General features: G+C 45.9%; 2 long non-coding RNA genes and 1 pseudogene across 3 annotated transcripts in view; 2 read left to right on the forward strand and 1 right to left on the reverse strand.

The window, feature by feature from the left end:
• LOC143269617 (uncharacterized) lies at positions 1-16,960 on the forward strand. Its single transcript, XR_013046171.1, has 4 exons — positions 1-288; positions 12,864-12,954; positions 14,619-14,708; positions 16,305-16,960. It is a non-coding gene; the product is annotated as an uncharacterized LOC143269617 (long non-coding RNA).
• Positions 14,427-19,762, reverse strand: part of LOC121820983 (uncharacterized) — a 16,660-nt gene continuing 11,324 nt past the window's right edge. For both annotated transcript variants that reach the window (XR_013046169.1, XR_013046170.1), the window contains exons 3-4: positions 16,800-16,915; positions 14,427-14,720 (exon numbers count right to left, since the gene is read on the reverse strand). This is a non-coding gene — a long non-coding RNA (uncharacterized LOC121820983). The remainder of the gene's footprint in view (positions 14,721-16,799; positions 16,916-19,762) is intronic.
• On the forward strand, positions 19,436-19,535 carry LOC121826942 (U6 spliceosomal RNA; annotated as a pseudogene).

The raw sequence follows: 19,762 nt of genomic DNA on the forward strand, positions 1-19,762 counted from the left end.
TCTTCTTCAACTTGTGTAGTTAGGCAAAGCTTCACATGCTGTAGTTTTGTTTGTGTTGAGATCAGAATGCTTCCTGATTTCCTGCTTGAGGTCTCTGGCTCCTGCCTGCTAATCTCTGCATTATATCAGTGTTCTGTTGCTGTGTAACAAATGCAGTGAGATATCGCAGTGGCGACCCACCCACACTTGTTGCACAACGGTCAGAAGATCAGGCTCGGCTCTGGAGTCAGGGCCTCGGCTGCCTGTGCTCATGCCTGGATCATGGGGTCCCCTCCTAAGATTCTGTTTGTGAGTAGAACTCAAGCCCTTGTGGTTGCAAGACTGATAATAGATCTAAAAGGGGGGGGGGCTGGAAAGATGGCCTGGCCATTAAGAGTACTTGTTGTACAATCTGCAGGATTAGAGTGCAGACCCCAGCTCCCATTTAACAAGCCAGCATCTTGTGCACTCAGCTCCAAGGAGGGTGGAGACATGAAGGTTTCTGGGGTTTGTTGGGTTCCACACTAGCTGAGAAAACATGAGCTTCAGGCTCATGGAGAGATCCTACCTTAAAGAACCAGGTGGAGAGAAGTAGAGGAGGACATCTGAAGCCCTCCTCTGAACCCTGTGTGCACACAAACATGCACACCCACACACAGATATAATTTAAAAAAATAAGGAAAGCTGGGTATGGTGGCATACACCTGTAATCTCAGCACTGGGGAACAGAGAAAGGAGAATCATTTGTTCAAGGTCAAGGCCAGCCTAGGCTACATGACATTCTGTCTGCAGAAACTGCACTTAGGAAAAGCAAATTCGGGGAGAAAAATATTTATTTCAGTTCACAATTCCAGATAATAGCCCGTCATAGAGGAGAAGTTACAGACTCGGGAGTTTGAAACAGCTGGTCACATCATATCCACAGTCAGAAGCAGAGAGAAACACATACATCCATGCATGCCTGCTTGCATGTACTCACCTCAATCTCTCCACTCTTCCTTCAGGAGCCCCTGCCTAAGGGGTCAATTAGCAATAGACAATCTATTACAGACACACCCACAGGGCAGTCTCATCTAGACAGTTCCTCAAACAAGACTCTCGTCCCAGGAGAGTCTAGGTTGTGTCAGGTTGACAGCTAAAATTAACCAGTACGGGTGCTTTCACTACGTGTGTGCAGCTTTCGTGTGGACATCTGTGAAGGTGCCAGGTGGATTCTACGGCCAATCAGGTTAAGATTTAGAAGAAACCGCCAAACTGCCTTCCAAAGTGGCCTTGCCATTCTGTGTGCTCATCAGTGGTGAGGAATGCTTTCTGCTGCCCGGCATCCTTGCCAGCCCTTGGTGATGTCACCGTTTGAACATGAGCTCTTCTAATAGCAAGGCAGTGCTACCTCATCGCTGCTTTGGCTGTCATATGACACTGAGCATCTTTTCACATGCTTATTTGCCGCCTGCGTGTCTTGGTTGGTGAGACATCCTTCTATACCTTTGCCTGTATTATAAGACGTCTATAGGATATGTTAGTCTTTGAACTCAGAGCTTTGCACATGCTGGGCAATCCCAACTGGGTTATGTGCCCAGTCTCACCAATTTGTAATTTGAAAAATATCTTTATTCCATTTATTCATTGGTGAGAGAGGGAGGAGAGAGAGCGTGAGCCACAGCTTGAATGAGGAGGCAAGAGGATAACTTTTGGGAGTCTGTTTCCTCCTTCCATCACGTGGGTCTTGGGATCAAACTCACATCATCAGACTCAGCAGCAAGTACCTCTAACCACAGAGCCATCTTTCCGGCCTCTTTGAAATTTTTTAAGCGTTGTTTATATACTTTGGAAGTCAAGTACATTATCAGATAAATGTTTTACAAAAAGTTTTCTGCTCAGAAACTTTAAATTAAAAAAGAATGACTTATTCTATGTGTACAAGTGTTTGACTGCATGCATGTATATGCACCACATCTACAGAGGCCAGAAGCACATTGGATCCCCTGGGACTAGGTTCACGGAGAATTGTGAGCCATGATGTGGGGGAGGGGTGGGAATGAAACCCGGGTCTTCTGTAAGAGCAGCTGGTACTCTTAACTGCTGAGCCATCTCTCCAGCCCCTAGAAGTTTTAAATTTGAATGAAGCCCAGTTTATCAACCCTTTCTTCACAGTATCTCTGGTGTCTTGTCTAAGTCAACTAACCGGCTCTTCTGTACTAGTTATCTTGGGGGATCTTGTGAGTTTGTTGTACATCTGTGATTCATTTATTTGTTTACCCATCTATTGTTTACCTACCTATTATCTATGCTAGCTAAGCCTGTGCTCTTCCAGTGAGCTGTACCCCAGTCCTGGAATACACCTTGAAGTGAGTTTTGAAGTCAGTGCCTAGAATTCTTCTTTCTTTCTCTTTCTCTCTTTCTCTCTTTCTCTCTCTCTCTCTCTCTCTCTCTCTCTCTCTCTCTCTCTCTCTCTCTCTCTCTCTCTCTCTCTCTCTTTGGCTTTGCCTGTGGAAGTCCAGGTGTTCAGCACCATTTGGCACAAATCTAATCTTCCTTCCCTGGTCAGAGCCCAGTGGATTCCATCATGTGAGCCTCTTTCTGGGTTACAGAAAGTCTACTGGGCTATTTGTCTGTTCTTTTGCCTGAACTACACAATTTGTAGTCTTTTTAAAAAGATTTTTATGTGTGTGCACACACACTTGTACATGTGTCTGTGTGCATATGCCATGTGTGTGCAGTGTCCAGAGCAGCCAAAAGAGGGTGTCACATCCCCTGGAGCTGATGTTACATAAGGTTGTGAGTTGCCTGATGTGGGTACTGAGACCAAACTTAGGTCTGCTGAAGAACAGCAAGCGCTCTTAACCACTGAGCTACCTCTCCAGTCCCTGTAGTAAGTTTTGAGGACATGTGGTGTCAGTCATTGGAGTATGTTTCTCTTCGATACTGTGTTGACTGTTTGGGGGTCTTCTACCTTTTTATATCATTTTTACACTCTATTTGTCTTTAGTCTTGAAATATCCTGCAGAGTTTTTTTGTTTTTGTTTTTGTTTTGTTTTTTGTATTTGCTTTGGTTTTTGGATGGGATCTTGCTATGCAGCCTGAACTTGAACTCAAGGTATCAACCTCTCAGATACTGAAGTTACAGGTGTCACCAGCATGCCTGACTTAACTGCTGAGATTTTTTTTTTCTTAATTGGGATGGCATTAAGCCTACAGATCTAACTGAGAAGAACAGAAATATTCAGGATATTAGCTTTCTGTCCAGGATCATGAAGTATCTGTTTAGCCTTAGAGTTACGATGTTTGTCTCTGTAACTCTTGTGAAAATTTTGTTACATTGGGGCTGAAGTGGCTCCTCTATAGTTAAAAACACATGTTTCTCATATCAGATGGCTCACAACTGTAACTCCAGTTCTAGAGGACCTGATGACCTTTTTCTGGTCTCCACAGATACCAAGTATGCACAGGGTGAACAGACATACAAGAAGGCAAAACACCCAAATACATTTTTTAAATAAAAGAAAAAGTAAGATTAAAAAAATGACTAGGGAAACTCATGCTTTGGTTGGTTTAGTTTCTGGATCTATTTGAGATTTAAGGACAGAGAATTGAGTTTTAATGGGTTAAATAGGAGGGAAATAGTTCTGGCCAATAAGCATGTTTCTGGGGTTCAGGTGGAGCTCAGCCACCCCTCCCTAGATGTTCAAGGAAGATTTGAATCTGCAAGGGACCAGCTCCAGGTGTGAGCACAAACTACCCAGACCCGAGTTTACTTGCCCATGGTCCACCCCAGGACACTTGACCTCAAAGAAGATGAATAAGGGAGGCACACACCCCAAGCCTTGGGCAGTCCTTGTGAATCAGAGAATCCCAGAACTGGAACAGACCAAGGGCCCCTGTTTCCAGAAACAACATGACTGGACTTGAGGCCTTAATTGGACCAGGAGACAAGCACGAACACAGTCTGTATCAGAGATCCTATCTCTGCAGCCTTGTTGGAGATGGGCACTTCCTTGAGTAAGGGCACAGAACAAACTCACCGGCCTTGATGTGTGCTGCTAGCAGTCTGTGGCTCTGGAAGGGAGCCAGGGAAGTGATAGCTTTAGCTGGAGAGGACATATGTGGGTGTGCATGTTCATTCTGGTGCATGTGTGTGCATGCTTGTGGAGGCCAGAGGCCAGCCTTGGGTATTGTCTCTCGGAAGCCAACCAACTTGTCGTTTTGAGACAAGGCCTCTCACTGAAGATGGAGCTTGCCATGAATGCTGGAGCAACCGGCCATTGAGCCCTAGAGACCTGACTATTTCTGACTCACCAACACTTGGATTACAGGAGTGTGGCATCACATGTGGCTTTCTTATGTGAGTCCTGTGGTTGAATTGGTGTCCTCATGCTTGCAAAACCAACACCTTACTAACTGAGCCATCTCGCCCCAGCTTCATATTCTAGTTTTTTAAAGAAAAAAATTATTACAGTTAGTGTGTGTGTGTGTGTGTGTGTGTGTGTGTGTGTGTGTGTGTGTGTGTGTAAGAGAGAGAATATGTGTGGAGGTCAAAGGACAGTTTGTATGAGGGAACTTTCTCCTTCCACCATGTGGGTTCCAGGAATTGAACTCGGGTCATTAGGCTTGATGGCAAGCACCTTCAGCCACTGAGCCATCTTGCTGGGCCGATACTCTAGTTCTGAATAAGAACTAACTGAAGATACTGGTGGATCATGTCTGGGGTTTGAGGGAAAGGGGCAAGTGTTTACCCTGGGTCTGAGCTCAGCTGATAGCCAAGCTGAGGCAAGTGCAGGGTCCTGTGGAAAGCACCATTTGGTAATTCCTGGCCAGTTTTGCAACAGGTTCAGCCACATGAAAATGTGGAACAGAAAACTAGGTTTCTGAGTTGAGCTTGGAAAAGAAATCTAGGCTGCACTTGAACCTTTGGCAGTTGGGGTATCCAAAGCCATGGAATAAACGAACCCATTCCCTGGGGACAGAGGCTGCCTCAAGAAGAGGCTGGAGCAACGTGGCCTCTCAATATAGGGGAAAGACGAAGTAACCACACAGCAGTACTTAATAATGGAAGGCTAAAAGAACACTGCATGCAGGGGTAGCAGCAGGAGAGCCCATGCCCCGCACACCTCTCTGTAAGGCATGTATGAACCACACAGCAACCTTGGATAATAAGCAAGGTGCTGCGTGCTCAGCACGTACAACGGCCTGATGTGTATGAATCACCAGCTGTCAGCTTGATGACAGTACTGCCTTACGTTATTGTCATGTCACTATGTTGGTATGTAGAGGACCTTTCTATCTAAGCGACCTAGTTAGTCACTGACCAAAATGGAATACATAAGTAGCCCAGAAGAAGGACAATTCCCTTAATGGATGGAGGCTTCCAGTAAATAATTGCAACGAAAATATTAACCGCTGCTAGTAATGTTGATGTCAATACAATGCAAAGAAAACAACCAGCCCCCCAATGGAGAAGGAGATGTCCATGCCCCTGAGCTGTACAGATCCTGTGTGCATGTTGTATGTGTTTTCTGTACGTGCATGTGTGTGCATGTCATGTGTGCTTGAGCATGCAGGTATGTGTTTGTGTGCATGCATGTATGTATAGGCCAGATGTCAACCTCAGATGTCATTCCTGAGACATCCTCCACCTTTTGTTTGAGATAGAGTCTCTCCCTAGCCTGGAGCTCTCCAAGTAGGCTAGGCTGGCAAGATCCTCCTGTTTCCACTTCCTCACACTGGGGTTACAAGTGCATGCCACTGTGCTCAGGTTTCCTTTTCTACACCTGAGTTCTGGAGATAAGACTCAGATCCTCACATTTGCAAGGCATGCCCTTCCCTGACTGAGCCATCCCCTAGACCTTGTACTCCACCCCTCTTTCCCCAGAGCTGAGGACCGAACCCAGGGCCTTGCTATTGAGCTAAATCCCCAACCTCTCCAGCCCCACGAAGGAAACTTTCTTAATTTGATAACAATTAATTGCCCAAAAGTCTGTTGGGTGGCCAGAGAGATGGCTCAGCAGGTAAAGGTATTTGCTGCAAGCCTGACTACCTGAGTGTGATACCAGAAATGGTAGAAGGAGCGAACTAACTCCTGAAGGTTGTCTGACCTCTGACCTCCACATACAAGCTGAGGCACAAGTGTGTCCTCCCAAAGTAAATAAATAAATGTATTTAGATATTTTTTGTTGCTGTTTTTTCAAGTCAGGACTTCTCTGTGTAGCCCTGGCTGTCCTGGAACTCACTCTGTAGACCAGGCTGGCCTTGAATTGAGAGATCTGTCTGCCTCTGCCTCCTGAGTGCTGGGATTAAAGGCATGCACTATCACTGCCTGGAAATAAAATATTTTTTTAATGTTAAGACAACCACTGTGATTAAATACTCATTGTTGAGTTCCAGATTAGCTTAAGCTGTGATGTAAGGTCTTAAAAAATAAAAATGAAAGAACAGGAAGTAAGAAAGAAAGAAGGAGGGAAGGAAGGAAGGAAGGAGGGAGGGAAGGAAGGAAGGAAGAAAGGAAAGAATGAAGGAGGGAAGGGAGGGAGGGAAACAGTGAATAAGACAAGAATTTCACTGTCGCTATTTCTTCTTTAGCACTGGCAGAACTCTGACCTGTCTGGGGGGTGGGAGTAGAAAAAGTCAATATGTAAGGGAGAAAACATATGAGAATATAAAATAAGTGGGAAGAAAATCTTTTTATTCTCAGGTAACAGGACTGCTCACCCAGAAAACACAAGAAAATCTACAGATTAAAAAAAAAAAATTAGCCAGAGGGCCTAGCAATGGTCCTGGGCGAAAGGTAATACTGCAACACGAGCCAGAGTACAGCTCTGTATGCGAGGACAACAGAACACACGCTCTGAAAACTGTGTTGGCTTTGGGGCCGGAGAGATGGATCAATGGCTAATAGTGTGAACTGTTCTTTCAGAGGTCCTGAGTTCAGTTCCCAGCCTCCTTCAGGTTGGCTCAGAACACTCAGAACTCTCTCTCTCTCTCTCTCTCTCTCTCTCTCTCTCTCTCTCTCTCTCTCTCTCTCTCTCTCTCTCTCTCTCACACACACACACACACACACACACACACATCAAAATTGAGCCTTAAAACAATTGTTAACAATTGCTAGTTCGGCATGGTGGCTCACACCTACATCTCCATCCCTCAAAAGGAGGCAGGAAGATTTCTGGGAGTTCTAGGCCAGCCTGTCTCAAAGAAAATGCATTATCAACAACAGTGGTAATAAAAACATCCTAGAAGTCACTCTGAAGTGCATGTCTGTGACATTGATGAAGAAAACCATAAAGAATAGAGTGGACAGAATAAAAGGACCTTGCTTTGTCCCCCAGATCTGTAGCCAGAGCCACCTCAGTAGCTGTGGTTGCTGCCACAAGGTGGGTGGGGCTCATGCCTTCCTGACACTGAGAAGGAAGAAATGGTTAGGGCCAGAGGGAGCACTGAAGAGGGGTTGCTGTGCATTCTTAGGGGGGCAGTGAGAGGAAGGATGTATCTACACCCAGAGGGTTGGGTGTGTAGCCGTTGAGAGGAAGTGAGGACTGTGACCTAGGGCCAGCATTCAAAAGGCCTGTTTCATGGCCTCTTAGGCTCAAATCCATTGAGGAAAACTTCAGCAGGCCAGGTTGCACGGTGGTCAGGAAACTGAACGTTTTTGGGTCAGGATGCACAAAAACAGTGGGAGAGAGCCAAGGATTCCTGCAGGGACCGACACAAATGGAGAGTCCCGTATTTACTTTTTTATTTGAATTTTTATTATTTATTTATTTATTTATTTAGGTTTTTGAAGACAGGGTTTCTCTGTGTAACAGCCCTGACTGTTCTGAAACTTGCTTTGTAGACCAGGCTGGCCTCGAACTCACAGAGATCCACCTGCCTCTGCTTCCCAAGTGCTGGGATTAAAGGCGTGCACCACCACTGCCCAGCTGAGGCCCATATTTATGGATACGTGACAGCTAGTTGTTTTTCAATGCTGCTGGCTCAAGAATCAGCATGGAAGGAAACTTCAAGGCCCATCCTTGAGGGAGTTTCTGGGTTGGATTAATTAATGCGGATGGTAGCCTCCCATGGACTGGGGTCTAAAACTGAATAAAAGAGAGGAAGTGAGCTGAGCACGAATATTCATCTCTGCTTCCTGACTGTGTGGCCGGCTACCTCATGCTCCTGCATCCGTACCTTCCCCACCGTGATGGACTGCACCGTGAACCAAAGCAAAGCTTCTTGTCCTTAAGTTGCTTTTATCAGGTATTTTGCCCCAGCAGTGAGAAAGGCCGCTGCCACAGTCCCCGAACCAGAGAGTCAAAACATGCGAAAAAGAAATCTCATTTTGAATGCAGATTCTTAAATATACGTCAGCTTGTCCTATTGTGAAATGGAACAAAAGTTCCTGACCGACGTGGGTTTGCCCCACAAGAATTACTCAGCATCACTGTCTCTTGGGTGCTAAGGTGAGGTCAGGGATGTGGGTGGGCTTAGGGTGGGGCCTTGTTCCAGATAAGATTTGGGTGAGCACCTTCCAGCCAAGCTCCTGGGGCTCCCATGAACAAACTGAGGAGTCCTTGTTGACTGAAGAGATAACTAAGAGTGGACAGACAGGTGGGTATTGAGACATCACCAGGTGTGGTGTGTGTTCTGGATGAGGACAAAATCCAGCAGCAGGTGAGGTGTTTCCCAGTCACACTTACTTCCTGGTGGGACAAAGCCCTAGCCTGTCCTCTTTCTGTCTCCCATCTGCTATCTGTGTCCCTTGCCTGTCTCCATGTGTAGCAGGAACATAGAAGGTCCACTGACCATGAGGTTATTCTTGACCACACTGCTCTTGGGTGTAAGTTTTACAAAAGACATAGTTCTAGAACAGTTTGGAGAGAGTGAGCCTCTTCTATATTGAATGATTCTATTTCTATGAATTATTTGCCTCTTTGCTGCAATAAAATATCTAACAAAAGAAACTTGAGAAAGAAGGGGTTTTTTTAGGCTAAAAATCTGAGGGCATAGCCCGTCGTGGGGGACGGGCATGGTAATAGGGGCATGCGGCTGGTCATGGCGTGCCCAGTCAGGAAGCAGAGAGAGATGAACGCTGCTGCCCATCCCGCTTTTTCTTTTTTTCAGTCTGGGACCCCAGCGCATAAGGCAGGGCTGCCCACATTCACGATGGGCCAGTTAACCCAATCCAGAAACTTCCTTATAGACATGTCCAGAAGTTTGTCTCCCAGGCTGACACTGGTATTAACCATCACGAGCACTGAAGATAGGCTGATCTCATAAAACGATGTGGAAAACGCAAAAGCAGGCCCTGGTTGAGACTTCTGTCCCTTGGCCTTTTGTAAGAAGTCACCAGGTGTCATCTGTTGCTACAAAAGCAGTCAGGTTTTCTTTCGCTGTCTGAGTCAGATGGGGTGTTAACTTCCCTGAGAGCATTTGTTTCCACGGGAGTGTCAGTGTACTTGCCAGAGAGCAGTCTGCAGCCTTCATGTGTTTAAACACCGGCTTCATTGGCTTAGAAGTCTTTGTCTCTGAGGGCGACGTGGGTTCTCTATCTTTTCAAAATTTGCCATTCTCAGAATTCCCACAGAGCTTGTTCGTGGGTCTTTTGAGCATCTCTAATACATCTTTGTTTGAAGTTCATTAATGTTTATCGTGGCACTGGAGTGTGTCTCAGTGACAGAGGCCTCGCCTGACCATGCACAAGGCCTTGTGTTCCACCCCTACCACAGAAAATAAACGAGAACAGTGTGTGTGTGTGTGTGTGTGTGTGTGTGTGTGTGTGTGTTGCTGTATAAACTTGTTAGTGTGGGTGCATGCATGTGTGAACATGTGAGCATGGCAGCCAGGGATCAATGTTAGGTCTCTTCCTTGATCACTCTCTACTTTTATTTATTTTGAGTTAGGGTTTCACAATGTAGCTGGTACTTGGTGTGTAAACCATGCTGGCCTCGAACTTACAAAGATACCCCACCTTGGCCTCCTGAGTGCTAGGATTAAAGGCATTCGCCACCATGTCTGACCCCATCTTTTTTTTTATGTTTTATCCTATTTATTTTAGATTTATCTCAGTGTGGTGGTGGTGGTGGTGGTGGTGGTGTGTGTGTACAGATGCCCACAAAGTCCAGAAGAGGGCATTGGAACCCGGACCTGGAGTTAAAAGCGGTTGTGAGCCACTGATATGGGTACCGGGAAGCCAACTCAGGCCCTCGGCAGAGCAGGATGAACTTCCACCTTTGAGCCACCACCCCCACCCTTATTTTTGAGACAGAGTCTCTCACTGAACCTGAAGCTTACTGATTTGGCTAAAACGGCTGACCAATGAGCTTAAGGGGTCCCTCGTCTTCACTCCAGCCCAGTGCTGGGGTTGCATTACAAGTAGAAGCCCTCACGTGGGTTCTGGGAACCTGAACTCAGGTCCTCATGTTCAGACACCATGCACCCTACCAGCTAAGCCATGTCCCTAGCCCACGCTGTATTATTTTTAAAAATCCATTTGAATTCCAGGGATGGGTGACTACCTGCTAATTTCATCCCCCCCACCCCACCTCCACCCCGTCTCTGTCATAATGGCTGGTTTTCTTCTAAGTACAGTTTTATCAGCTGCATTCCTTAAACTTCGATGGACTCCAGGAATATGATGGAGTTTCTGTTTTCATTATTGCTCCATTTGAATTCCATCTCATTTCTAAGACCTCTAACTATCTAGAATGTCTTGCTCTGAGTTTGAAAGAGTCTCTCCGACTACCTTTCTTTAGTTTTCTAAGGGCATCCTGCTCAGACTGAGGTCTCTATGAGACAACTAGACAGGAGTATGGGAGACTTGTATGAATGGAAGTTCCCAGAGGGAAAAGCCACACCTTTGTTAAAAATTCTGCAGGCTGATGGACTGATAAGAACTTCTATGAGTGTGGGGAGCTGGAATGTTGCAGGTCCAGAGCCAAATTAACTTGGGCAATCTTTAAAAGTCCCATAAAAAGCCCTTTATGACCATCTTGTGTGTGACCTACCATCCTTGTGACTAGCGAGTTCTTGAGACCCTTTTCCTCCTACTGGGTTGCCTTGTCCAGCCTTGATATGAGCGTTTGTGTCTAGTCTTACTGTATTTTGTTATGCCATGTTCGGTTGATATTAGTAGTTATTATTGGCCAGTAATATTTGGTTTTACCCTAGGTCTCTGGGATATATAGTCTGTGGTTCTTGGTCACTCACTGTCAGGTATGGATTCTGTCTCATGGAGTGGGCCTAAGTCAAATCAGACATTGGTTGGCTCTACCCACAAGTTCTATGCCACTGTTACCCTGCTGTATCTTGTACACAGGACATATTGTAGATCAAAGGGTGTGTAGCTGGGTTAGTGTTTGTGTTTCTTTTTTGGTAGCCTGCCGAGTGCCTTCCTGCACCAAAGACACTAGAACATGGGGGTGAAGGCTCTGTGTAGGCTCCAGCTTGACTTCTCCACCTTCAATGAATTGTGTGGATGTCATCCTCAGCAACAGGACCCTGAGATCAGTTTTCAGAGAGCAACCCATTGTCTTAGCAACAGCCTGCGTTGTTTGGGGATTTCTATGGAGCTCTCCTGGCCAACAGCTCATTTGAATACAACCCAGTCCCGGTACAGGAAGACCTGTTTGGTGGTGAGAGGACGAGTTAGGGCTCCATCACCCCCATTATTAGGACTCCTCTTCAGGATTTCCTCATGCATTTTAGGGATTTCCCACAGCACTAGGTTTCCATACCATCCCTCAATGTCCCTCCTCACATGCCCTCCCTCAATCGAGCCAGCATCTCTCTTTGTTACAGGAACTCGTGTAACACAGACTAGCCTCAAAATCCAGATTCTCCTTCCTTGGCTTTCCAAGGGCTTGGATTATAGCCCTGCACCAACACAGTCAGCTAAACAGATACCCCTAGCCTCTGACATCAAAGAGTGCATTGAGTCTGAACCCCACCCACACAGAGAGAAGGTGGCTCAACACCGTGACGTACCCAGGACCCTGGGGGACCTTTGTGTAGGAGGGAGACTATAGTCCAAATCTGAGCAGCAGCCTAGAGGTTAGTCTAGATGTCCCTGTGCCTGTTAAAAAAGCTGAATCTATAATCAAAAGGCTAATAAAGAGGTTGAAGAGATGGTTCCGCTGTAATTAGGTTATATTGCTCTTGCAGAGGATCAAATTTGGGTCCTAGACATGTCAGGTGGCTCACAATTACCTGTCATTCTCGCGCTGGGGTTCCAACGCCCCCTTCTGGCCTCTGTGGGCCTCTGCACTCTCATGCAAATAACCCACACAGAGACCTACACATATATACACAAAACTAAAAATAATAAAAGAAACCATTTTTTTTTTAAGTTCTAAATATGAAATCCCCAGGCCCTAACATTTTTCTCTGGAAGCTTCTACATTCCTTTGTGGAAGAACTGATTGTTCATACTCTCTCCCAGGTAGGAGCCTGTTGCTCAACTGTGAAACTCACACCAGCCTGACAACAGAGCAGGTGAAGGTGTGTGAATACACCAAACAGTCCAAAGTTTTGTACCTTCTGAACTATGTGATCTGAATCCTGAGGAAATTAGAAACCAGCAAGCAAGGCATGCTGGAACATTCCCGTAACCCCAGCACTAAGGATATAAAGGCAAAAGGATCAAGAATTCAAGGACAGGGAGCAGGCAAGGTAGCTCAGTGGCTAAAAGTACTCGCCATGCCTGGCATCCTGAGTTCCATCCCTAGAACCGTGGAAGGTGGAGGAGAACACTGACTTCACAGGTTTGCCCTCTGACCTCTTCCACATACTCATGCAGATGCACACACACATACAGCAATAATAAAATAAACTAAAAACAATAATTCTGGGTTACCCTGAGATACACAAGAGCCTGACCCTCAAACCACCTTTGTTTCTTTGGCTCCCAAAAGGCTGGGCACGGTGGAGCTTGCCTGCAATCCTGAGCCCCTCAGGAGGTGGAGGCTGGAGGACCAGGAGTTCAAAATCATCTTCAGTTATGTAGTAAGTTCTGGTCCATATGGGCTACATAAGTCCCTGTCTTGACAAAACAAAGGAAGGAGAAAGGGAGAAAGGGAGGGAGGAAGGAAGGGAGGGAGAAAGGAAGTGAGGGAGGGAGGGAGGGAGGGAGGGAGGGAGGGAGGGAGGAAGGAAGGAAGGAAGGAAGGAAGGAAGGAAGGAAGGAAGGAAGGAAGGAAGGAAGGAAGGAAGGAAGGAAGGAAAACACAGTTTGCCACCATCCTAACAGACCGTGCAGCATAGGCTGACATTCCTGCCCTGGCACACATTTAAGCCAAAGGCACTTGAGCAGCAGCAGGTGCAGGACAATCGCTCTGACCTTCTGGCTGCTTCTGTAAAGCAGAAGATGAAATTCTGTTGTGAATGACACAACATCCTTATCTCCAACGGCCCAGAAGATGCGGCATGGACCTTGTTAACTCTTATCTTTTAAGCCTCCCAATGTAATTTCATTTTCTCCTCCCCAACTTACACCCCATATCCAATTCAGCTCCCGAATTGAAGATTTCCAACTGCTTTTTTGCGGGGGAGGGTGGGGGAATCTCAGTTCCTTTGAAAGGCTCCCAGGCTCCACAAAACCAGGTTTCTCTCTGGTTCAGGCTGAGCCCTCCTGGGACCAGTAGAGGAAGCAGCGGAATGCATTACCCCCATGCTTCTGCCTATGATGTTTGTGGAGCAACCAGGCTCAGGGAGAAAGTGTTCAGGGTGGGCGGGATGACTCAGCAGGGAAAGGGGCCTGACAACCTAAGTTCAGTCCCCAAGACCCAGGTGGTAAAAGAAAGAACCAGTTCCTTCAAGTTGTCCTCTGACCTCCACATGCCCATTGCCCCACTCCCACATGCAGAATAAATAAGTAGAATGAAAGTTAAAAGGGAGACTGGAGAGATGGCTCAATGGTTAAGAGCACTTCCTGCTCTTCCAGAAGACCCGAGTTCAGTTCCCAGCACCCGTATCTGGCAACTCACAACCATTGACAACTGAAGCTTCAGGGAGTTTGAGGCCCTTTTCTGACCTCTGTCCACACTTGCAAACATGAGGCACACACTTACGTGTGTGACAGACCCCCCCCCCCCCCCCCCCCCCCCGCCCCAGACCTTAGCACAGTTGACTATGATGGAAGTTCCATTCAGGACATAAAATTCAGCATGTAAACAGCACCACTTGCCAAAACTCAAACAAAGACTTAATCTAGCAAAGTTAATAGTTCTGGGGAAATCTCTAAATGTACTACCTTTGCTTTTTGGCTTCTGTAGTTCTGGCTAACTGTTGTTGTTAACTGAAGTATGCCAACCCAGGATATTGTTTTTGTGTTTAATAGTTCACCCTTAGAGAGGACCACACTGGAATCTTGAACACTCAATGTAGTTGCTGGCTCATAAAGACTTTCTGTTAGCTAACACTCAGGTCTGAGTAGTCTTCTCTGGTGGACACACCACAACACATAGACACACACAAAACACAGAAACGAAAATAAATCTTTTAAAAAATGCAAAAAGGGAGGGAGCAGAAAGCAGACTTTCTGGGAGGGTAGATACAGTCCTCCACCAGTTCTGGGAACAGTGAGGGCTGCTCCCTTAAGAGACTGGAGTTTCCTAAGTCTGGGCTTGCCGGGGGATGTAACCCGCTGGTCACACGGCTCTTCTCCACAGAGCTCCTCTTCAATGGGACATGAGACTCAGCTTCCTGGTTCTGAGGAACAGTGCCTTCGTCCCCAGGGATGCCTGTTGCTCCTGGGAAAGGTAAGGAATAAGCTAGGAAGAGAGAGAATCAATGATGAGAACAGAGATGCTTAATGAGCTGAGAGCCCGGCCTCTGTGCTCAGCAGTCAGGAGACTCAGAACTGTTGATAGCAACCATCTTTGAATTCCTCTAGAGGTTTATTTAATATAAGCCCATCCAGATGCCAGCAGGATTCCAAAACATGTGTGACATCTAAAAGAGCCAAGATGTTTCAAAAGGACAACACTAACGGGGTCCTGCCACCTGCTTTTCAAGTGGGACATATTTACTAGGAAGCTGTGGTACTTGACACCCTGCGCCATCAGTGAAGGTCAGTCAATTGTAATAGAATGGCCATAAGAGATACCACGGAAACAGTTTCACAGTCTCAATACACTTTAAAAGTCCAGTCTCTTCTGAGACTCAAAGCAGTCTCGTAATAGTAACACAGAGATCTCAGAGCCCTAAAAACACAAGTGACAGATGAGAACACAAGCCTTTGACTTTGTTGACTTTGAAAATGTTTGCTCTTCCGAAGGCTCTGACTCACAAGACAGGGAGAAAAATGCAGGAGTGTGCTGCTCAATAAAGAACACTTGCCTGGCATATCCTAGACTCAGTTTCCCATCCCTAGCCCTGAAGAAAGAGGAGGAGGGTACAGGAGAAAAGGATGAGGAAGAAGGGGAAGAGGAAGTGAGGGGAAGAGAAGGAGGGGGAAGAGGAGGTAGTAGTAGTGGCATGGGGAGCTCAGGAAGCCTTGAATGAGTGTAGAAAGAATGAATGAAGTCCTGAGTGACTGTGTATTATTGACCAGAACCCAAGGCCTCAAACCCATGCCTTCTTCCAGTTGAGTGAGGCTCAGAGGCATAGCAAAGCCTTCTCTATACCAGCCAGGCTCATAATTGGCAAAACCTTCCTCTGGTCTCAGTACCAATGTTTTCAAAGGATTGACCAATGTGTAAGGGTTGACCAGTGTATGCTGTGTAAAATTCCCTTACACTATGTGCCGATGTGTCACTGTGATTGGTTTAGTAAAAAGCTCAACAGTCAATAGCTAGGCAGGAGGTATAGCAGGGACTTCTGGACAGAAAGGGCTCTGGGAAGAAGAAAGGTGGAGTCACCAGCCAGACCACAGTAAGCAGAATGGGCAAAATGGAGATGAGATAATGAGCGTGTTGAAGGATGAAGATTTAAAAAATATGGGTTAATTTAAGTTATAAGAGCTAGTTAGAAACAAGCCTAAGCTAAGGCCGAGCTTTATAATTAATAATATATCTCTGTGTCATTTTTTGTGAGCTGGAGGCCCAAAGAAAAATCTATAAAATTGGTCTACAAGTGTATGCAAAAAACGAGCAACTGCAGCTTCCTCCTCCTCCCAGATGACTGTAACCTGCTCTCCTACAGAGACCTCCTATGAGACTAGCTAATCTCTCCTTCTCCTGGTGTGTAAAAGAAACCTGCTAAGGTTGGTGCTGCTCAGAGTGAGCATGGCTCACCTGATTCCAGCTTCAATCTCTCTCTCTCTCTCTTTCCCTCTCCCCCCTCCTCCCCCTCTCTCTTCGTGCGTGCGTGCGTGCGTGCGTGACTGTCCTTTCTTCCTTTCCCTGCTGTCCTAGTCTGGTTTCCAGGACCAACTCAGGCAGGACCCGGTGAGGATGGGGGATGGGGAATGAGGAAGACTAGTAAGAAGAGGAGGAAGAAGAGAAGAGAGCAAGGAGGAGGAAATAATTGAAGCACACAACAGTCAAGTGTGTTAATGAAGAGTTGTTGGGGAGTGGCTTAGATCAGTGTTTCTCAGTGTGCTGTCTGTGGCCCAGATGGCTCACTTAAGGACACTGATTCACCCAGGGAGTGTGTTATTCTTCTTTCAACATGTTAAAAATAAAAACAAAATTTATTTTGGTTTAAAATGCTTGACACACCTTTAAATTTCCCCTTTTAAAACAAAGTCTTGAGCAAGCAACTATTTTCTTCTAAAATGTAATTCTTTGTTTATTATTCCTCCTTTTGTTTTTGCATTATCTTTCTAAAGACAATTAACATTAGGCTATTGTGTACCGTAATAAAACATCCCTTTTGTACCAGCAAGATGACTCAGCAGGAAAACTCACCACTAAGCCAGATGATCTGAGTTCACTCCCCAGGACCACACCATGCAAGGAGAGAACTGATTCCTATAGGTTGTCCTCTGACCTCCACATGTGTGCCATAGCAGGAGTTCATACCTCTGCAAAATAAATAAATAAACAAAACTTAAAATGAAAAATTCCTTTTGATGAAAAAAAAAGAAAAGAAATAGCAACAGACAATCCAACAGCTTAGAGGAAATACTTGCGAGTCACTTATCCAGTGATGGATTTGTGACAAGACTAAGTCGTGGGCTCTCAAAATCTGAGAAGGGAGCAAAGAACTCAAAACATCAGGCGTAATGTTTAAGCAAGTTTACCAGCGGCACAGACAGTACAGGCAGAGACACTGTAGCAGCACGCGCGCACACACACACACACACACACACACACACACACACACACACAACAGGCAAAGAGACACTGTAGCACACACACACACACACCACACACACACACACAACAGGCAAAGAGACACTGTAGCACACACACACACACACACCACACACACACACACAACAGGCAAAGAGACACTGTAGCACACACACACACACACACCACACACACACATACACACACACACTACAGACAGAGAGACACTGTAGCAGCACACACACACACACACACATACACACTACAGACAGAGAGACACTGTAGCAGCACACACACACACACACACACACACTCAGACAGACACTGTAGCAGCACACACACACACTACAGACAGAGAGACACTGTAGCAGCACACACACACACATTACAGACAGAGAGACACTGTAACATACACACACTACAGGCAGAGACACTGTAGCAGCACACACACACACACACTACAGACAAAGAGACACTGTAGCAGCACACACACACACACACAGACAGAGAGACACTGTAGCAGCAAACACACACACACACACACACTACAGACAGAGAGACACTGTAGCAGCACGCACACACTCACTCACACACACACACACTACAGACAGAGAGACACTGTAGTAGCACGCACACACACACACACAGAGGCAGAAACACTTCAGCAGTTGCTTTTCTTGATGCTGTGACCAAATACCAAAGAATGAGCAGTGTTAACAAGGCCGGGTTATTTTGGCTCAGAGACCGAGGTAGTTCAGTCTATCATGGTGGGGGAAGCCATGGTTATTGTGGAGTGTGCAGCTTGTTCACATCTTAGCCAACCAGGAGCAAAACGAAGCTGCCAGAAATCCTAGACTGGCTCTAACCCTCAAGGTTCCTTTTGTGCAGCTACTTCTTCCTAACTGAAGCATTCCCTCCTTGAGAGTCTGCTTAAGATCAAAGATGTAAAGGAAAGTTACAAGATTTGGAAGATCATGAAATGTAAGACTCGGAAGGTCCCTCCAGAGATTATATGAGCAGCAATGACAGCTAGAGAGGAGACTCTTCAGTGGAACTGCCTACATGTTGTGCAGGGAGCTCCAGGGATGTAGCCTTAGCAAGTTGTCACTGATGCTGGGGTGGGCTCTTCAGTGCTGCAGCTGACTGTAAGTTATCCGTGCTCCTTTAAGTACACACTCACCATAACTACTGTCAGTTGCACCACAATCCCACTGGCTCACTAAGCTGGACAGATTTTTGGTCTGTTGTTTGTGATGTACTTAGGATGAACAGACATTTGTTCATAACTCCCCTGGAAAAATCACACAACAGCTCCCTATCCCAGTGATCAGCTTCTAATTAAGTCCTACCTCCCAGAAATTCCCTAGCCTCCGAGACAACACCACCACTAGACCAAATGTTCTAACAATTGAGCATGTGAGGGATATTTCACAACCAAACTGCAACAAATACTCAACACACTGAGAATTGTGGAAATTAAAATAGAAACCACGAGTTCTCACCTCCTGCCACTCAGAATGACTGACAGTTAGGAAACAGGCAGTTCCAAGAGCTGGGGAGGATGTGGAACTGAGGCCTCACCCTGGGCTTGTGGGAACCCACAAGGGCCTGACTCTATGAGAACAAGCTAATAGTTTCCTGTAAAGTATAGTGGACATTTACATAGGACCACACTTGGCACTTCACGATGTTAGAAGTGACAAGGAGGCTCATGTTGAAACATGCACACACACATGAATACACAAACATAAATACATGCACACACATGTACTCATTCACATACACAACACATACATGTACTCACACATACATGCACACACGTCATACATACACACAAGAGCTCATGCTCACATATGCATTCACATACACATAAACACCACACATACAAAAGAGCTCATGTACACATATGAACTCCCAGACACATACACAACACACAAGCTCATGCATACATGTTTACTAATACCACATATACACACTATACACATATGAACTCATGCACTTACATACATATATACCACTTACATAAATTTCTGTATGCATACACACATGTATACATGTACATATGCACCCAAATGCAATTAATGCTAGCCCTGGGCATTGTGATGCTCTGAGAGTTGGCTGGGTTCACCCTAGGCTTCCTGCTCCTGGAGGGTGTCTTGCTCTTGGCCCTGTGTGTGTTCATTCATGTGCACAGCTCCACAAGCCCAGGTGGAATAACGAACATCTTTAGCATCTTAAGAATTTAATGTGCTTGCTTTAGCATATACTAAAATTCTAACTCTACAGAGAAGGTTAGCATGGCCCCTGTGCAAGGATGACACACAAATTCATGAAGCAGTCCATATTTCTAAACATTTTTGGCTTTCAAAAAAATTTAAGAAATAAATATGCACAGCCAGGCATGATGGCACATGCTTTTAATCCTGGCACTCAGGAAGCAGAGTCAGGAGGATCTCTGTGAACAGTCTGGTCTACAAATCCAGTTCCAGAACAGCCAGGGCTGTTACACAGAGAAACCCTGTCACAAACAAACAAACAAACAAACAAACAAACAAACAAACAAAACCCCTTCCCCC

The sequence above is a fragment of the Peromyscus maniculatus genome, chromosome 1 (genome assembly GCF_049852395.1).
Source record: "Peromyscus maniculatus bairdii isolate BWxNUB_F1_BW_parent chromosome 1, HU_Pman_BW_mat_3.1, whole genome shotgun sequence".
Taxonomy (NCBI): Eukaryota; Metazoa; Chordata; class Mammalia; order Rodentia; family Cricetidae; genus Peromyscus; species Peromyscus maniculatus.